Below are 20,748 nucleotides of genomic sequence, written 5' to 3'. Positions count from 1 at the left end.
CTAAGTGTCCAATTCTACTTTTCATATATTTGTAGGTTTATCAGTTCAAAAGTCGCAACTGGTGAAGGCTGGAGGTTACAAATACCGAAAGGTTGTGGCAATAACGTTCCATATAGTCCAAAAAAATACAAGTAATACAATTTTTCTTTCTGAATGTTTGAGATGGGATAAATTATTCGTATTATTTGGATATTTTCAGACTTATGTTTTCATCTCGACTGTTATTTTAACAATATTTTACTCGATGTCACATTCGACCTTCTTCGGGTGTATCTTGTCGAATTCGGAAATCGTTCTGTCGAACTCAGGAATATTTCTGTCGAACTCATAAATCTACACGGAATTTCGAATATTTAATCTACGGGGGATAGCATGCTCTTGTTCCACCAGCCATGACTGGGTAGATGTCCTATGTAATTCGCAATTGTATTTTTTAGTTTGCCCGTACCGAGAATTTAACCTTAAACCTCCAGAAAGGTAACATCGCAACTAAATTTTACCCAGTACATTATCCACTACGTCACGTCATATAAGATGGTCGAAGGTTACATCGGCCGAAACGTAAAAAAAAAGTCAAGATGAGAACAAAAGAAGCCAAATAATACGAAATGTTTTTTGTTTTACAACTTTTAAACTTGAAGTTAGGACATGTGTTTTGTATTGTATTGTTTTCCTGTTATTGACACCTCGTGCTAAAGAGTCCTAAGACATTCGTACGGCGTAATCACGTTGAAACACCGATTCTCATAAAATTAAATTTAAACAACATTGAGCCCGGCAGTATAAGATGGACTACAATTTAGGAATACCAGGCGCCGTATGTAAGAGAACGTCGACAATTCAAACATTTCTTGCATCCCACCTGGCTTCCCAGTTGTCTCAAGCCTGTTCTGCTGCTGGATCAAACTGGTTAACGACGATAGAGTGGGACTGGCTCTGGCCAAACCAGCTTAACTTAAAAAAACAGCAGCACCTGTCATCGATCATACCTAAGGTTATCAGATGGTCTTCATCGTTTAGACGGACGAACATTTTTATTCTTACCAGGACTTACCATACCTAAACATACGGTTTTTTATTTGTCTTATATTCCAAGAGCATCTTCCATTTCCATTTATTATTATTTGAATGATCAAATTTTTCTCTCTATATTTTTTTTAAGTAGGTCTTCTCAAAACAAAGATGAGTCGGCAGATGTTTATGTTGGTTTTGACATTTTCCATGATTTCTACGATTCAGTCATCTCAAAAAACATGTTTTATCAGCTGTATGGCATGTCTCATGGTTAGCGACATATTCTGTCCAATGGATGTAAGTTATCCCAGCGGAGCATACCATTGTCTGGAGTAAGTGAACCACTTTTTTTTTTTTTTTTTTTTTTTTTTTAAACCTTTTTATCTAATGAATCCTTTTAGTTTTTATTTTTATACGACAAAAATATTCCATGTGAAATTAATCAGATCGTATTTTGTGATTAAACTGCTATGATAAAAATAAAAAAATAACAGTATTATCCACGTATGCCCTTTCGAAAAGATAAGTTAAGAAAGTTTTTACCGATGTGTTAGGAAAATTTTGCCGATGTGTTAGGAAAGTTTTAATAAACTTTTTCCTGGTGCGTTAATAAAGTTTACCGATGTGTAAAAGTTTTTCTTGATATGTTAAGAATATATATATATATATATATATATATATATATATTGGTGTGTTATAATATATATAAATATATTGGTGTGTTGGATTCGTGACCGACGTGTTAAGAATATATTTACTGATACGTTAAGAATGTTTGCCGATGTACTTAGAAAGTTTTACCGATGTGTTAAAAAAAAAAAAAACACACTTTCATCGATAACCGGCGTGTTAGGAAAATCTTTACTGATTTGTTAAGAAAGTTTTTACCGATGTGTAACGTTTCAGTAAACAAAAGTTTAAAAGAGCTACTATTCAAGGGATAAGTCACGTTCGAATTGAGAAAGAATTCGATATAGCATTAAGATAAGCTATCAGAAGCGTTGAAATTCCACAACTATATCCTTCATCTGTTGTATATTGCGAACGTCCTTAAAATATTTTCATTTTATGTTCGTTCGCCAGTCATATGCGCGCTGATATTGTATTTTATTTAGTCAAAGAGAAACATACTCACCCAAGTCCTCGTTTTATAGGTTTAGAATATATATGGTTATAAGGACTATATCCTGTGAAACCCTTGTAAATGTCTGTGGCATACTTTCAATGTATGCTCATCCAGCGCAACGGAAACCCTTACGATGTTATTTGGACAGTAAGGATACTACATTCATATGCTCGCCCAAAAGATAAAAATGTATTTTAGTTATAGTTTTATGCTTAACATAGAGATACCAAAATAAAAAAAATTAATTATATTTTTACATTGTATCCGCAGTGATATTCGATAAAAATAAAAGTTGCAGGGTGATAACGTACGAACTGACATGAAAATCTCGTAGTTTATTATTGGGCAAAATATAGTACCTGTAAGTCTCCATCATATTCTGGAGAGGCACTATTTAGGGTGTAGATGCAGTTCTTCAGTACTGGTCAAAGCAATATATTGGGAAAGGGAAACTTGTTCTGTTGTAGGTGGTAAAAGGGTGCCTACTTATACTGAGTCGATGTTCATATTTACGGCGCATCAGCTCTTTTCAGAGGATTATAAGAACAAAACAGAAAGTACCTTTATATCTTGTCTCCACGTACAAACAGTGTCGGCTGTTTCACCGTGTCGGCTCCCCTGGAACAGAAGCTACTAAATAATTCAAATCACATTTTTCTGGACAATTAGAACTTTATTCGTTTCACGGTCAAAGTCACGCCCCTGTTCTCTGCCAATCCTTAAAAAGAGGGTGGTAATTTTCTATCGATTCATCTGACACACATCGCGTCGTTTCCAAGAGAAGTTTTCACTTTTGGCGATTGTACCTGTCGGTCTCAAACCGTTGATTCTAAACTTGAACTGAATTCTAACTCTAAAAAATGTCCCATGCGCGTTTCTATATATTTTAGGGGTAAAGGAGGGATGTGGGTCCCTACATCACTGAAACATCATGCACTCAGCTCTCGTCAAGGTTGTTCCAGTTTTAAACCAGAGTCAACCAGTTTGATTTAATTTGACCTCTCGATCCCGTCTGCACTAGAAAACCTCTTAAACCTATTTATCAACGTATGCACTTACAAAAAGTGTTGTTGACATGTTAAGAAAGCGTTAACCTATGCCTTAAAGTTTTCGTTGATGTGTTATGAACCGGTTTTACTAATGTGTTATGAACCGGTTTTACTAATGTGTTATGAACCGGTTTTACTAATGTGTTATGAACCGGTTTTACTAATGTGTTATGAACCGGTTTTACTAATGCGTTATGAACCGGTTTTACTAATGCGTTATGAACCGGTTTTACTAATGCGTTATGAACCGGTTTTACTAATGCGTTACGAACCGGTTTTACTAATGTGTTACGAACCGGTTTTACTAATGTGTTACGAACCGGTTTTACTAATGTGTTACGAACCGGTTTTACTAATGTGTTACGAACCGGTTTTACTAATGTGTTACGAACCGGTTTTACTAATGTGTTACGAACCGGTTTTACTAATGTGTTACGAACCGGTTTTACTAATGTGTTACGAACCGGTTTTACTAATGTGTTATGAACGGGTTTTACTGATATGTGTACCAAAAACGAAACCAAACATCCATGAACAAAATGTCTTTCATAGAGCATACATCTCTAGGACAAAATACCATGAGACTGTTTCCCAACTGACTACAACATGGTCGTCTTCAAGTCCAATGTTTATGAACACTTGTTGCGTTGTCCTCTTCAATTATCAATTTCTACAAGTTTTCTGATGTGTTATGAAAGTTTTTACTGACGTGTTATTGTTTAGATTATATACTAAAGTTAAGCATAACTTTTAGTCGTAATCTTTCATTTAAAAAGATATATTTATACATATTGGCGTGTTGGATTCGTGACGGCTATAATAATTTCTGTTGGAAAAATTGAGTAGAACAGCTAAATATAATACAAAGCAAAAATAATTGTTTACAAGTAAAAATATCAACACAACATTTTAGCCGTTTCTCCTTATAACTTATCTTACCAAGATCGGTGAGATTCGCTAGCTGTGTTTATATATATATATATATATATATATATATATATATATATATATATATATATATATATATGACAACTTCATTTAATCAAATTAATATACGGAAGTATAATTTTTTGCGTAAACTTTACGTATTTACTTCAACAGTACTCAATACATAGGTAGAGCGAGGTAGTAACACACACACACACACATATATATATATATAACAATTTAGCTACAGATTATTCCTGATTTCATCCACGCATAAGCCTGACGAATCCTAGCGTGGATGAAACGCTAATATATATATAGTAGCGTAGATGAAATGCTAATATATATATATATATAGTAACTTATAAAAATATATATGGCTTATGCCTGACGAATCCTAGCGTGGATGAAACGCGGAATATTTTGTGTAGCTTAATTGCCATATATATATATATATATATATTTTTTATAAGTTACTATATATATATATATATATATATTATATTGTAAAAATAATATATTTTAAAATATATATGCCGCTGCCCATTTAGCGGGTACCAGATTGGTCAAAGGGAAAATTATTCCCAACACGCATTTAGGTAAAAATGCACTTTCGTATAAGTACTTGAATCCATTCAAGAGAGTATCGCTACCAAAAACAAATAACACCCACCCACTAATATATATATATATTATATCCTGCAGTTTCCTATTGCTAGCTGCGAAGGAAGGTGTCAGGGTGAACGATTTTCCCAAGAATAATACAATATACTATCCTAAAGGGAGAGTTAATGCCTGGAATTATGTTCGAATAACAGAGCAGACTTCCAACTAATGCGTATTATTATAGGACAGAAAATACATTACACCAAGATTAAATTAAAGAGCTTAGTCCAAAATTATGTACAGATTCTAAAGTTCGACATGCACATTTTCGAGATTCACTTCAGCTAGGTCGGAAAGTACAACGATGTGAAAACAAAAAGCAAGACAGGAATAGCAATCCGACTAATCCAAAACAATAAAATCAGGTTTAAACACAGAAGAAATATTCGAATAAATTCAACCGGTGAAGACCGGAGAGAACACCGACCAAGGCATACTAGAAATGGACATATCAATATCGGCGAGAACAACATTCCGAAAAAAAAGTTTATAATAATCGCAAAAACTTAGATAAAGTAAAACCTATCTGAACCCCTCTGTAACACACTCACGGCAAGAACTTGTTTCGCTACAGCCACAGCAAATAGATTTTCTATCTTTATTGTGTACCAGAAAACGAAACCGAACATCCATGAACAAAGTGTATTTCGTAGAACATCCATCTGTAGAACAAAATACCATGGTTGTCTTCAAGTCCAATGTTTACAAGCACTAGTTGCGTTGTCCTGTTCAATTACCAATTTCTACAAATTCCATGCATCGTTCCCAATCCTCTCATTGTACTGTTCATCGTTCAAGTGAAATTTTATTTAACCTTTATCCTCGTTTGGCCTCCCCCGTCTTAATATGCAGTGGAACATTGCTAAAAAATAAAGGATGATCAAATAAATAATGACTATTATACCCAGAGACTAAACCAAATAAACACACAAAAATAAAATTAATTAAATTGTAAGTTTCGAATTCTTCATTGCCAATATTGTGCCTTACAGGCCGGTAATAATCCAGCGAAACACAGTGGTATAATAACAAAAAGTGTATTCAGAAAAGTATGTTATGAAAGTACACGCCATAATTCTGGGGGATATAATTCACAAAATACGTTGCGCAATAACGTGTTAAATGTAACTATATTTACAAGCAGGACCGGTGAAAATTCCACAGGGAACCCACTCATATGTAATATATTAATGTTGGCATTCTGTACATGTTCAGCGTAAATGGAGACGCTATGATATTATAGCTCTTTTGTTAAAACTGCAAAAGTATTTATCTAAGCTAGTATGGGCGCTCGGCATAGCCTTTTCGTAAAGTACATTTAAGTATATTTTAATTCTTGCAAACTTCGTATATATTATTACAGAGTTAATATATATATTATAAATTGCGATTTCAAAAATATATATATCCATATGATTTAGGTGCATCAGCGTAAATGAAAACCAATAATATATATATATATATATATATATATATATATATATATAACTAGAGTTCCTTCTGGTAAAACCGCAACCAAAACTTCGAAAGAATTCTTGGTAAAATTATTTATAAAACAAATATTAGATTACTGGAATGCCATCAGCTAAAGTCGAAACCGTAACCAAAACTTACGAAGAATTCTTAGTAAAATTATTTATAAAAATATAAATGACCTGTGTGCCATCAGCGATAATCGAAACAGAAATCAAAACTATGAATAATTTTTGGTAAAATTATTTATTACAAGAAATGGAAGTCCATAACAATTAAAAGACGGTCACTCAGATGTAAGCGTGATACGCAAATTAAATAACACACGCTATCCTATTACTATATAGACTAGCCGGACATGTGGAAATTCTAGCGCGGACTCTTTCATATGTAATATATTGATGTTGGCATTCTGTGGATGTTCAGCGTAAATGGAGACGCACTGGTATTATTGTAGCTCTTTTGATAAACTACAAAAGTATTTAAACACATGAGGAATTCTTGGTAAAAGTATTTATTACAAGAAATAGGTCATAACAATTAAACGACAGTCATTCGGAAGAAAGAAGATTCAAGCATGACACAAAATAACACGCTATCGTATTAATATATATAGATTTAAAATTTTCTTTTTTTGAAGATTGATGCTGGGTATGAGCCAGCCAAACCAGCTGCCAACATTACCCTGCTTTTTATATACCAACCGAGAACTCTTAGTATCCTCGCTGTTCCCTTAAGTGCAATTGTCTGGATCTCTTTTGCACTTGGTTTACCAGGAATATTAGTTAGGTAGGACTTCAGGTTCTTCTTCATAAGACCTGTGGCACCTATAATGAACTGGTATGATTGATATCTCCCTAAGATTCCAGTTTTTCATATCATACACGAGACCTTGATATTTGGTCTGTTTCTCCCTTTCAGACTATCATTAGGGGCACTCACTTCAATCAAGGTTGCCACTCTAACTTATTCCATACTAGCAGGGGGTACCCGGCGTTACCCGTGTGTTTGTAGGTGTGTGTGTGTGAAAAAGAAAACGTTAAAGGCAAAATGAAAGTTTTAGTAGGAAAATCGGATTGAACCCCGAAGCCTTGACGCGTGTTAAATTAAGGTTAAAAAGTCCCAAAGGTTTTATTGAGAGTTGGCCGCTTAATGAGGTCATCGCAAGGTCGTTACGATGACGTCATTATTTTGGCGCTTGTTTACTTTGTTTCAATGCGGGTCAGTTTTGGCTTCCCGAAGATGATGGGGTGGAAACCAGCTCCCCATTTAAAGGGGATATTCCAATCGGACGTTCGCAGTGATCGCGCCGCGAACGATGCCTAGCTGTATTATTATCCCCCCTGGCAAACAAAAGGACCCAAATATGTTTGAATTTATTTGTATCTGTATGTTTTATGCGCGTAAAATTGAAAGAATTACTAACTTTGTATGGCAAAAACTGAACCAAAACTTAAAGAAAGGGTGTTTAAAAATCATTATAGTGAATTCCCGTCAAGCACGGATCGGGGAAGACCGGCAATCATGGGTGTTAGGCGAGCAGCGTCGTAACAGACACAGAGTATTTGGAAAAAACAAAAACCGGAAAAAAAAACAAAAAAAAAAAACAAGAAACTGGAAGAAACCTACCTTGTAAAATTCAATATGTTTATATTTTAGTATGTAATTTTGCGAATATGTTTTTTTTTTGCCAAATATTTACCCGTATGTGTTTTGTATTTTTTTGGTGTTTATTTTCCAATAAAAGAATTTTCTAACCGTAAAATTGTTAGGTGTAAGAACATCGTATTATTTTATTGCGTTTTGTATTGTTTGGTTTTGTTTCGTTTCGTAGATTATAAATATCCGTTACAGGTGGTATTTATCGCTGTTATAATAGATTTCAAGTTAAGAAAGTAAATAATGAATAAGGAATTAATCAAATAGGAATCACCCCTACACCTTAGTATCACCTTAAAAGTAACTAAACATAGCCGACGGAAAAAATGTAAATAAAATAAGAAAAATATAAAGTTGAGCATCACATTTAAAAATACTAAACATAAGCGAAGGGGAAAAGAAAATTAATAAAATAAGGAAACTATAAAGTGGAGTAATCGTATCAACATATGAAGAACGGTCGATGCTGACACCGATGATTGCCGGTGTCGACCGATCCATGCCTGAGCGTAAATCAGTCGCAGTTGATAAAGAAAAAAAAAAGAAAAAGAAAGGAACTCATGAAACACAGAAAAAATAAAACTCCATTGTGGAAAAGAAAGGAACGTTGCATAAATACAGTTGGATACGCAAGTAGTAGTTGTCGACTGTAATAGTTTGTTGTAAAACATGGAATCCCTGGTTAGTTCGTTTTGTTTATTTGTTTTAATAAACGCGATTTTCTATTTGTAAACTGTAAACGATAATGACAAAAAAAACAAACAAAAAAAATAACAATAAATTAAAAACCCAAAAAGGGGGAGATGGCGCAAATATCCATTTGATAAGGTAATAAAAAGAAAAGAAAAATAAATAAATAAAAAATGTAAAAAAATGAAAAGAAAAAATGGAATAAGTAACGGTTAGAATAGCTGTATGCCAATTCATTGTTTATAAGAAACTACGAATACAAATCGGTGTTTTCTCGTAATTTTCTACTGTGAACGGTCAAGTCCGGTGTAAATGGGTGACGGTGGAAGGAGGAATCTAATAAATATAGGATCAATGGACGTAGTAAATTCTAAGTGATTTTTGCAGCGTAGATAGAATAGATATAGGATATATATATAGATATATATATATATATATATATATATAGATGGATGAATAGATATAGGATATATATATATAGATATATAGATGGATGAATAGATATAGGATATATATATATAGATATATAGATGGATGAATAGATATAGGATATATATATATAGAGAGAGAGAGATGGATGAATAGATATAGGATATATATATATATATATATATAGAGATGGATGAATAGATATAGGATATATATATATATATATATATAGATGGATGAATAGATATAGGATATATATAGATATATATATATATATAGATGGATGAATAGATATAGGATATATATATATATATATAGATGGATGTAGAAATATAGGATATATATATATATATATATATATATATAGATGGATGTAGAAATATAGGATATATATATATAGATATATATATATATATATATATAGATGGATGTAGAAATATATATATATATATATATATATATATATATATAGATGGATGTAGAAATATATATAGATAGAGAGATAGATGAAGAGAGATAGATGAAGAGAGATAGATGAAGAGAGATAGATGAAGAGAGATAGATGAAGAGAGATAGATGAAGAGAGATAGATGAAGAGAGATAGATGAAGAGAGATAGATGAAGAGAGATAGATGAAGAGAGATAGATGTAGAGAGATAGATGTAGAGAGATAGATGTAGAGAGATAGATGTAGAGAGATAGATGTAGAGAGATAGATGAAGAGAGATAGATGAAGAGAGATAGATGAAGAGAGATAGATTTTTGTATTCATTCTATGTTCTGTCTTACCGAAATTTTACACCAGAATTTTGTCGTTTCAGTTTCTGTGACAAGAAAGTACAGTTTCTGCGATGGAAAATCGTCTACCCTGTTATTAACGATTTGCGGAGATGTCGAAATTCAAACGATTCTGATACTTGCGTACAGAAATTGCTGCAAAATACCGGTAGTTTAAAAATTATTTTCTTAATTTGTGACATAAATCGAAAGAATTAACACTTGTTCTCGTATTTCTTGAAGCATCTTTATCCCAGAGAGTTTTTTTTACCATTGAAGACATGATAACCTAACTGTGTTTTCATCGCTCATTTTATGCAGGATTACAATATTTTTACATACTTTACCTACCGTGAAGATTAACTGTAAAATATTTCAGCTGTATTAGTTTTGTTTACACAAGCACGACATACATCGCTAAAATGCGCTATATACTAATTGTTTTTTCTCATTTTGGCACAAGCACCATTGCTGGATTGCTACGTATATCCAATATGTACTTTGCCTCCAAGACGACTGCCCATGTCTGATCTGCATGTTAAGCTAAAAAAAATTGTTTTCTTCTCTTAAACTAAACATTACTTGGCACTCAAAACTCTTATAATTAATCCTAACTGTATTCTGGAAGTTTAATCCTCTCATGAAAACTAACAATCTGCTCTACTCCCCAATCTGCCACTAACACTAATACAATAACCCGACTCAGATGGGGGTCCTTAGCTTTCAGCCCTTAACCCTCGTATGCTGACCGATTGGAAGTCATGATCACTAAACATCTGTTATATTTCTACCCCTCAGGCATGCATTAGTTTATTTTTATCCAGGTCGATACTCACTAACAACAGTCTGTACTTAGATATACAACTATCTATACTACATAGCAATAGCTGTCCCTTCCTTAGCTTAGCAATGTTAAATACAAAAACTGAACCGATACTCTAAAATGCAAAATACAGCTCCCTGATTTTTAAACGAAAGCTGAAAATATCTTCATTAGAAATGGTAACCTATTTACAATCTCCATATATTCGCATCTACTGGAAATATGCCCATATATCTATTGTACTATACATACTGTATACGACATAGCTTATAATTTACTCCCAATTATACTTATACTGTAATGTATTTCATATCAAAAAGGATGTTACTTGTATCTATTGAATATACAACTTAACCCTCCTGATATTAAAAATATCCAGAGCTTGTACAATTTTTTTTTCTAGTTAATACGTAATACCATACCATTCGGTAACGCATTATCCTATTCCTAAGCTAACAAAAATAAAAGGATTTTTTTTAACCTAAAGGAAAAAACAAATCATGTTGACTCCTTCCAACAGACCTGTTTTCAAATATAGCTGCTTCCACTGCATGAACTCTTATTCAGCCCCCCCTCCAGTAACAAACAATGAAATAGCAATGCCCTGAAATCACTGAGGAGTATAATTTTTCAGTTGATATATAACCCTTTAAAACTAACTCGTTAACATTAACCACCAACGCGGGGGCGCAGAAATACCTGGATTAAGACCCAGGCGCAGGGAAACCCCTCTCGTTGCTGATGGACCCGTAGATCTACCCAGGTCATCCGTCTAGGAGAAGGAAAACTCTGAAGCTAAACATAAGGGGAGGAAGGCCTCTCCAGTCTTGGATGCCAACCTTCCTAGAGCTGGTGACAAACAAATTACCGGTCTGCAAACCTAAACTACTTAAGGAGTAGATAAGCACTGTCTATCGCCCGGCTTCCATACGCCTTGGTCTATTAGCTAGGCGTAGAGATCGAATCACAGGGAGTCGACAGACCATCAGTGGTCGATCTTGTTTCCTGACTAGGGAATGAACGCCGTTTTCCCCACTCCCGACACATCCAATCCCCTAAACTGGGCACTTAGGAGTGCTTGAATGCCATAATGCCAGTACAAGTACATTGAGTTGACCATCGTCTGATGGGTTGAGGGTACCGGATAGACAGTTCCTGTCTGCTGTTCCCAACTGGTAGTACAGGAACCCTAACTCTTTGGTAGCGCTTAGAGCCGCTGCTCCAACAACAGTTGTATAATATCGGGTTGTTTGTAGTGCAAGGTCGCGCATGGAAAGGGACCCTGCACTCATCCCCGGTGGGCTATCCCGAAGCCACAATCCTAGTAGATGGCAGAACAACTGATGGTCTGCTTGTATTGCATGCCTGTTTTTCTGCATAACCACTTGTTCAGAATCCCTTACCTAAACTGAAACAAAAAAAAAAATGACAGTACAATATAAAATTACGCTAAAACCAGGCCCAAACTCAAACAAAACCAACCTGCTTTCTCTTTTGAGGCTTTCATTTACGAACATCCGTGGGCTTAGAACTAATTTAAATGATGTCGAATCATTTCTCCCAACAAATACCCCGGATATCTTAGCACTAAGTGAGACTAACCTACACTCCTCCATCCCCTCTAACTACTTTAACATGCCTGGCTATATCCCACTCTGCCGTAAGGACTGACAGACATATGCACGGACTTGGAGTCTACATTCGTAACACCCTCCCCTTGACTAGAGAAACAAACCTAAAATCGGACGATCAAGCCTTTATATGCTTTAGAATAAACATACAACATAACATTAGCTACTTTTATTTTCTCTACCGCTCTCCCTCGACCCAGGACTGCACCAGAATTAACAAAGTCTCTGACAGCATAGACACAGCACTCTCCCTCGACACTAGCGCACAAGTACATGTATTTGGAGATTTAATGTCCACCACAAAAACTGGCTTGGAGTCTACTTACACAGATGCAGCGGGCAGCACAACACATAGCTTCGCTATATCTCACTCCCTATCACAAATGGTTACGTTTCCAACCCGTTTCCCTGACCAGCAAGAACACGCATCACTTCTAGATATGTTTCTGACTACAGTTCCCGATGATTGTATAACAAATGACAACCAACTCAGTAATGCTGATCATGCAGTGATAATGGTCGAAATCGCCCTAAACTCTAGACCTAAGACTGAAGAGTCTGCTCAAAACAACGAGATATTATAAAAAGGCTGACCATGGGGAAATATTTTTTCTCTTCCTGCTGAACAGTGCGCAAATGAGACCACTGAATGGTTCAAAATGGCAATTGAAGCACATGTTCCCATGCGGAAATTTTATAGCAAGCCCCGCTCTCCCCAATGGTTTACATCTACTTGCGCAACTGCCATTGCTCAAAGGCAGCATGCATACCACAGATTTAACCGACATAAGTCCAGTTCAAACATATAGAAGTATATAGAAGCTAGAAGTAATGTTAAGAAAGAAATAGCGACAGCTAAGAGAGAATTTACTGAAACCACTAAAAACGCATAGAAGCACAAAAACTAGGAACTCGAGACTTCTGGAAAATCTACAACAGTGTAGTAAATAATGGGCAATCAACAATTCCCCCACTAACCAGCAATCATGAGATTGTTTGCCCATCAAACGACAAGGCTAACATGCTTGCCAGTCGGTTTGCCTCAAACTCCACACTGGACCCTTCCAACCACCCCCTGCCTGACTTTTCCTTGTGGACAGACGCCACGCTAGACGATTTAAAAATCACCCGTGCTCAGGTGCATGCTATCATAAAAAACCTTGACACTTCAAAAGCATGTGGACCTGATCTCATCCCAGCTGTGCTATTAAAAAAGTGCTCAGCCGAAGTAGCTCCAGTACTCTCCAAACTCTACAACAAATGCCTTAATGAATCTTGCTTTCCTGACTGTTGGAAAACTACTTCCGTGGTACCAGTATTCAAGAATTCTCGTGAAAGAACTGACCCAACTAATTATCGCCCCATTAGCCTCCTCCCACTTTTCGTCAAAATATTTGAGACCTTAATTAACCATGCTCTAGTCCATCACCTTGCAGATGCTAAACTTCTGACTGACAAACAATATGGATTTAGACAAGCCTGTTCCACAGCAGACATCCTCACTGTAATCTCTGAACGTATATACCATTCACTGGACAAAGCGGGGGAGGGCAGAGCGGTAGCTCTAGATATATCTAAGGCTTTTGACAGGGTGTAGCATGAGGGTCTCCTCAGGAAAATTAGATCATACGGTATCACTGGTAGAATACTTAACAGAATTAAATCCTTCTTAGATAAGAGAAAAATCCAGGTTGTCCTCGATGGTAGTACATCTAAACAATATGATATAAATGCGGGAGTGCCTCAGGGGTCTATCCTTGGACCTCTATTGTTCCTGGTATTCATTAATGACCTCCCCAACAAAATTGCCTGAGATGGGTATATATGCTGATGATACCACTCTATAACAGGCATGACAGGAAAACAAATTAATATATATCTAAAGAAATGGAAAAAACACTAGAGGATGGCCTCCAATCTGTAGTGGAATAGGGACAGAAATGGGTGGTCACATTCAATGCTGCCGAGACTAAACTGGTTTCCTTCAATAATTACAAGAAACCTTCTCTGCCACCAATAGCAATGGCCAATAACTCTTTATCTGAAAGTACATCTTTCAAACTGCTTGGCCTAACGTTCACAGGAAACGCGAGTTGGAACAATTACATTAAAAGCGTTGCCAGGGCCGCTGCGAAGAAGGTAGTCTCTCTACCGTGCTAGAAAACTACTAATATCCGAAAGTATCCTGTACCTCTATAAGGCCACCATTCGCCCATGTATGGAGTATTGCTGTCACATTTGGGCTGATGCATCTGCTACTACTAGTCTCTCGCTTCTAGACAAGGTTCAAAAGAAAGTCGCAAATCTGTCAGGCCCTGAACTGGCATCTAAGCTTCAGCTTCTGTCCCATCGACGTAATGTTGCATCCCTCTGCCTGTTCTACAAGTATTTTAATGGTGAATGCTCTGACAAACTGCAGACGCTTGTGCCCCCACGACGTAGACACCCTCGACAAACCCGACAGGCAGCTACATCCCACCCCACACAGTAGAGATCACTAGATGTAAAAGATCTTTCTACTCCAGTAGTTTCTTCCCCAGAACCGCTAAACTCTGGAATTCCATTCAAGGCCACTGCTTCCCCGACTGTACTGACATGCAGAAGTTCAAGTGTAACGTGAACCGACATCTTGCTGCCCAAATCCCAGCATAGTACCCTAGAAGTTGTTCCCCCTGATAATACACCAAAGTGGCAATGTGCCTTGTTTGGGGTGAAAATGTAAAAAATGTATTCATTATATAATTGCATAACGAATTCACAACTTTTGGCGAGAAGTCTGTCATAGTGCTATGCAAAAGGCTACTCATTAAATGATTTAACCAAAAGAAAAATAACTTGCATCCCTTACTGCTGCCGATCAGAGAAATACCTGGTGTCCGTTTAACTTGCGAGGAAATTGAATGCTAGGAACGAACCTAGCAATTTATGTCGACTGTTACATTTTAATAGTTTTTGGTGCATATGGAATTTTCGGACTACGGTATTATTTGCACAACGTTTCGCTTAATGAAACCTCTAACCTTCTTCAGTTGTACCTTGTCGAATTTCGAATTCAGAGATCTTTCTCTCGAACCCTGGAATCTGCACAGCATTTCGAATGCTCATATACCGTCCGCCAGGACTAGGTAGAAGCAATTTTATTTTGAGTATCGCATGTTCTTAATTTTATCAATCACTCAAACCATGACGCAGTGGATAGATTACTTAGAGTAAACTGACGGAACAAGAGTATGCTATCCATGTGGATTAAATAAAGGGTTCCGTTCAAAATTACGTGCCGCTTCCAGAGTTTAATCGACAGATTCCCGAGTTTAATCGACAGATTCCCGAGTTTAATCGACAGATTCCCGAGTTTTACAGAAAGATTCTAAAGGCCTAAAACTTCACCGTTTGTTTATTTTCACTAGGATTTGACGTCCCTTGAAGATTTTGGGGGTCTAATTATGGGGGGGGGGCAGGCAAAGACTGAACTTAGTTATTTTTTCATGCCTCGTTCACTGTGCACTCATAAGTGACCGTGCATGCTACTTGTTTTTTAGATTTCTATCAGCTGCTACATATTTAGAGTTTTGAAGACTATTACAATTTTAGAATTATTTATTATAGATAAGACTTTTTATAGAGTTCTGTCGACTGTTACGTTTTTAGAGTTTTGTCGACATTTTTTACCACTTATGCCATCTATTATATTTGTAAACGTTCTATCGTCTATTACATTTTTTAAGGTTTTGTAGACTAGTACATCTTTTTAGAGCTTTTTCGACTATTGCATTTTTCAATATATATATATATATATATATAATTTTATATATATTTATTTATTTATATATATAATTTTATATTTGCATATAATTTTAATTTTTAACGTTCTGTTGGTTGTTTTACATATTTTTAGTTATGTCGACTGCTATATATTTTTAGAAATTATGTCGATTACATTATATAGTAATATCGAACATCATCTTTTTAGAGTTTTGTGGACTATTATATTTTGAAAGTATTGTCAGCTATGAGATTTAAAAAAAAATCCTGTCTAATATTACATTTTAAAACTTTTGTCGCTTATATTTTTTTTTTTTTAGAGTTCTGTTGATCGTTACATTTCTGGGCGAGTTAATAGACTGTTACACTATTATAGGGATCATACCACGATAACGTGTTTCTTTGTTTTGTTTTAGACTATTACATTTTTAATTTTATTACCATTACACGTTTTTGTGGGGTTTTTTTTCGACATTATTTTACGTTCTCTCGATTATTAAATTTTTCAATCGGCCTTTACATCGAATCTTACGTCTTGCAGTCGGTGTGTTTGGTTTTTGGATGTTTCTGTCTACTGTCACCTTTCTTGAGGTTTCTGTCGAATATTGTATTTTTAAAGAGGTCTATCGAATACGAAGTGTAACACCTATTCTTGTATTTGACTTCTGACAGAGTCCGAGTAACGAGTTTTCATTGTCTTTCGTAACAGCCATAACCGAGTAGAAGTGTTAAGCAATAATTATGGTATTCTTTGGTACTAATGAGAGTCGTGGAGATTCTACAATGTTGTATACTGCAGTCATGCTTGACAATATTTCCATTTTAAATAAATAATCGAGTAAAACTAAGGAGGATAGATTTATTCTTTTTCTAGAGAATTGCGTTATTTAGATTTCCTTTTTTTTTCTTCAGCCTTGATTGTGGGTTATAAAACAGTAATTTATCAAATTCTAGCGGTGATACCCTGCGTTGTCCGGGTGTGGAGAGGTGGTGTAGTAAGGGACTCCAACGGTGTAGTAGCGTAGAAAGCGGTGTGAAAGGATTTCTTTGTTATTGTTGTTGAGTATTCATCCATTCTGTGTGAAATCAGATGGTTATTGTTGGCATTTGTTTCACCGATATCTTTCTAGTTAGAAAGATCGGGTACTTATGGGAAGGATTATGTGAAAGTTGCCAATATCGTTAAGTGGGTGTTTTTTTTACATAGGGAGGTCACCATTTATTCAGTCCCGAAGGCCACTCAAGAATAAGAGTTAATGAATGTAAGGTGGTAGTATAGCAATTACTTTTTGTGTATATTTGGTAGAATTTGATTATTTACAAGGACGGCTTAACAGGAACATGTTTAAATTAGATTTGAAGGCTACCATGTTGTATTCAACCTGGAAACATGCCGGCAGAACAGTGTTCTAAAGGCGGGCAGTTCTAAGAAAGAAGCTTTGTTCATGGTATCTGCGTTCCTTGGAACGTAATGGACTCTAACTTAACTCATCCAGGTTATATTGTTGATCTAACTATCAATAACTCACCGTTGAAGAGATTTTGGATGTAGAATAGCTTCACTAATTATATTACCACGACACCGTCTTTATACTAGACTCTCAAACTACTTATCTCTAAAAATCATATCTTTTTTATCTGAAATAACTACTTTCATATGTATGATATCATGTTGGCCAAGTAAACAATTTAAATGTAGTACATTATTTAAAACATAATAAAATAAATTAATCAACAACACGATGACGTCTGCGATGTTCGAATTCTATAACACTAGCCTGGGTGCCCGGCGTTGCCTGGGTGTTTGTAAGTGTGTGCTGAGCAAAAACAAACAAATAGGCAAAAAATAAGCAGTTGTAGTAGGCACGCAGGTTCGAATCTATGACGCGAAGACAGAAAAGAAAGTGGAAGTGTATGTAAAGGTGTTGGTTGAGCAAGAAAAAAAAAGGAAAATTGCGAGCGCAAAAAAGTTGTAGTAGGCAGGCAGGCTCGAACCCGTACCACGAAGGAGGAAAACAAAGTGGAAAAAAGTGACTTCTTTGCTGTTGCGCCTATCGCCAAACCGGATGAGACGTAGGCAAGACAATCGTAAAAATGCGTTGACGTTCGAAAATATCGGCGAAAAAAGCGACCCCTCCCTGTAGAAAAGGGTGCAATTGAAGGTGAAAGAATTAATGCTTTTGGCCAATTTTTGGGCATTTGTCGTCAAAAAGGCCGAGCTTATAAAATGATATAAATTTTGTGAAAATCTGTCGCCTCCCGAAAGTTTTAGGCTAACGTACATTCATGTAAACTGACAGGTGAGATTTATATTATAGAAGATGGTTAGCCCAAATTTATCTTGGGAAGACGTTACATAATATACCTGAGGAAACAATTCGGTGTTTTCAGAAAGTTGTCCTTGCCTTTATTTGTTACCTCATGTAAGTAAGAAGGCAGACTACAGGGTGGTCAAAAAGTCAGGTAAAATTTTAAAGAAAAACGATATTAGCAATACACGTATATTTAAGTACCATACATTGAAATATAAAATGAAACAAACACGAAATATGTTTATTTTGTTAATTGTCGTCCATTTCTCTCTATCAATCGCTGGAAGCGATTAACCACTGATTGTTTAACACGTGTAATCATGTCAGCTGATATCCGCGCAATCTCCTCTTCAATAAATAACTTTAAAGACGCTATTGTATCAGGCTTCTTGCCATAAACGCTATCCTTTACATAGCCCCAAAGCCAGAAATCAGGAGGGGTAGTTTATATATTACACTCAAATATTTAAACAAATAATATTAAACGAATGGAGATTATAATGGATCATATTGTTTTTTCTACCTTTAACATGTTACCTGACTTTTTGACCACCCTGTAGATAAGTGAAAATGATATTAGGAAAAGGTTAGAATCGAACCCTGTAGGCAAGTGTTAAAGATAATGGAAAATGGAATGTTAGGGATCAAGTCTATTGTTAATTCTATTAGAAATAGTTAAATATTATTTATGTCGGAAAAAAGAGCTGATTTCCCATTCTTTTAGAAAAAAAATTAACAATGCGTGTTAAAAAATATTGTTTCAAAATCGGTTAGATATCAAACAGTTAGATTGAGGATTCTTTGTTTGAGAAAACTGTTTGGACAAACATTTGTAAATCCACGTGAAAGTAGTCACGTTGGTAAACACACTTCTGACGTCATCAACAAAGGAGATTTCTCAATATAGGAATTTGTGGGTTCGAAATTGGGAAGTTGACGAGAGAGTCAGGAGAGATCGAGAGGAGAGCCCCTTAGAAGCGAAGGGAGGGAAGTGGACCATGTAGATCAAAGTTTGAATTCCTGACATCATCGATCGGGCAATTGAATAATAAAGAAACCAACTATGTAACCGTTGTCTCGTGTCGTCATTCTTTACAACCAAAAAGTGAATGTGTTTTATCATCATCTTATAACGAACTCTTGTGTACAACCCTTCCAAGTATTATGCATCCTCCCCTCTAGGTATTAACAAGAAGTGTTATAAATATCTCCATCAGTAATGTAATTAACATCCCCTGTTTGAGTCTCCGTTATATGGACCCCGTTATACATTTCTCCGAACCCTATGCAACATTGAGCCACCCTTCTCTTATTGTCTGCTTTACTTTTGAAGATTCGAAAAATAAGTAAAGATTTTTTTATCGCTCACTTGATTTGATGTTAAAATGTTCGCGCATACTTACATGTACAGTAAAGGTTCAGAGCCTGCTCCCCTAGTGAGTATCACTATCTAAGACTGCTTTGCTTTTAAGACAAACATTCGCTCTGCCGTTTTGTTTTCTCCATTTTTTAGCTATTCAATTTTCGTTTCATTAATCTTTATCGACGAGTGGCTCTTGGCCTTGATAAGAGAGGGGCCGATAGTAAAAAAAAAACGAAATTAAATAATCATGTTTCTCTATAACTGTGTAATCGATGCCTTTTCTTTTACTTCCAGGTTAATTGAGGATGGACACCTTTCATAATGCGAAGCGATTGGGAAGACAAATCGATTTAATTCTGGATTTTATTTTCGTGTTTTCACACTTGATCTTGAAATACATTTTGCATTGTATTTGCGTTAAAGCGTATCTTAATATTGTCGATGATCGCAATAAAAGAAAATAAAAGAAACGTTTTATGGAAAACATAAAAACGTGTACAATACACTAATTACATTTTAATTCAAAAATAAAAATTGATATTGTAATTAATATAACTAGATTAAAGATTTTCATTTCCAGGTGTCTGTTTAACAAACAGCCATAAATCAATATCGAGAAATGAAGTTCAAGAAGAATTTCGGTATTCTGGACAACATTTGCTTGTTAAAATGTGTTTGACTTCTAATGAGGATAAATATTTAAATTGGTGCCTACATCACCAATTTTTGACACGAGGTCTGAAGGTGGGATCAAGGCAAGCTCCCCTAAAGGAGGGGCACTCTAGCAATTACAAAAACCGCCAGAGTATCCCCATCTGCATTCCCCGGTCGGGTCACCTCAGGCGACAAGTAATTAACTTGCCCCACCCGAAAGCCGGGTGGCAAGGCCTGGGAGGGTTGACCTGAGTAATACCCAGGCGGTGTACCTCAGTCCGACAGGTGCTGGGGCGGTTTCCGCCTCTTTCCTGTATGAATGTCAAGAACGGATCCTTGACGAGTACTCTACCCTGTCTCCCTGCAGCCGATGTCGCAAGGAGACCATCCTCA

At 35.8% G+C, this 20,748-nt stretch overlaps 1 long non-coding RNA gene across 14 annotated transcripts in view; it reads left to right on the top strand.

Annotated features, from left to right (window-relative positions):
- Positions 1-20,193, top strand: part of LOC145283763 (uncharacterized) — a 37,938-nt gene extending 17,745 nt beyond the window's left edge. For 4 of the 14 annotated variants that reach the window (XR_013868744.1, XR_013868752.1, XR_013868746.1 and 1 more), the window contains exons 2-5: positions 36-131; positions 1,163-1,346; positions 9,855-9,979; positions 19,996-20,193. This is a non-coding gene — a long non-coding RNA (uncharacterized LOC145283763). The remainder of the gene's footprint in view (positions 1-35; positions 132-1,162; positions 1,347-9,854; positions 9,980-19,995) is intronic. The other 10 variants (XR_013868745.1, XR_013868753.1, XR_013868747.1 and 7 more) reach the window with 3 other exon arrangements.
- Positions 20,194-20,748: the final 555 nt, after the last annotated feature.

This window comes from Euprymna scolopes, chromosome 8 (assembly GCF_053919585.1).
Source record: "Euprymna scolopes isolate OS-2025 chromosome 8, ASM5391958v1, whole genome shotgun sequence".
Taxonomy (NCBI): Eukaryota; Metazoa; Mollusca; class Cephalopoda; order Sepiida; family Sepiolidae; genus Euprymna; species Euprymna scolopes.
The sequence above is the reverse complement of the archived record's forward strand: the minus strand, read 5'-3'. Positions and strand labels throughout refer to the sequence as shown.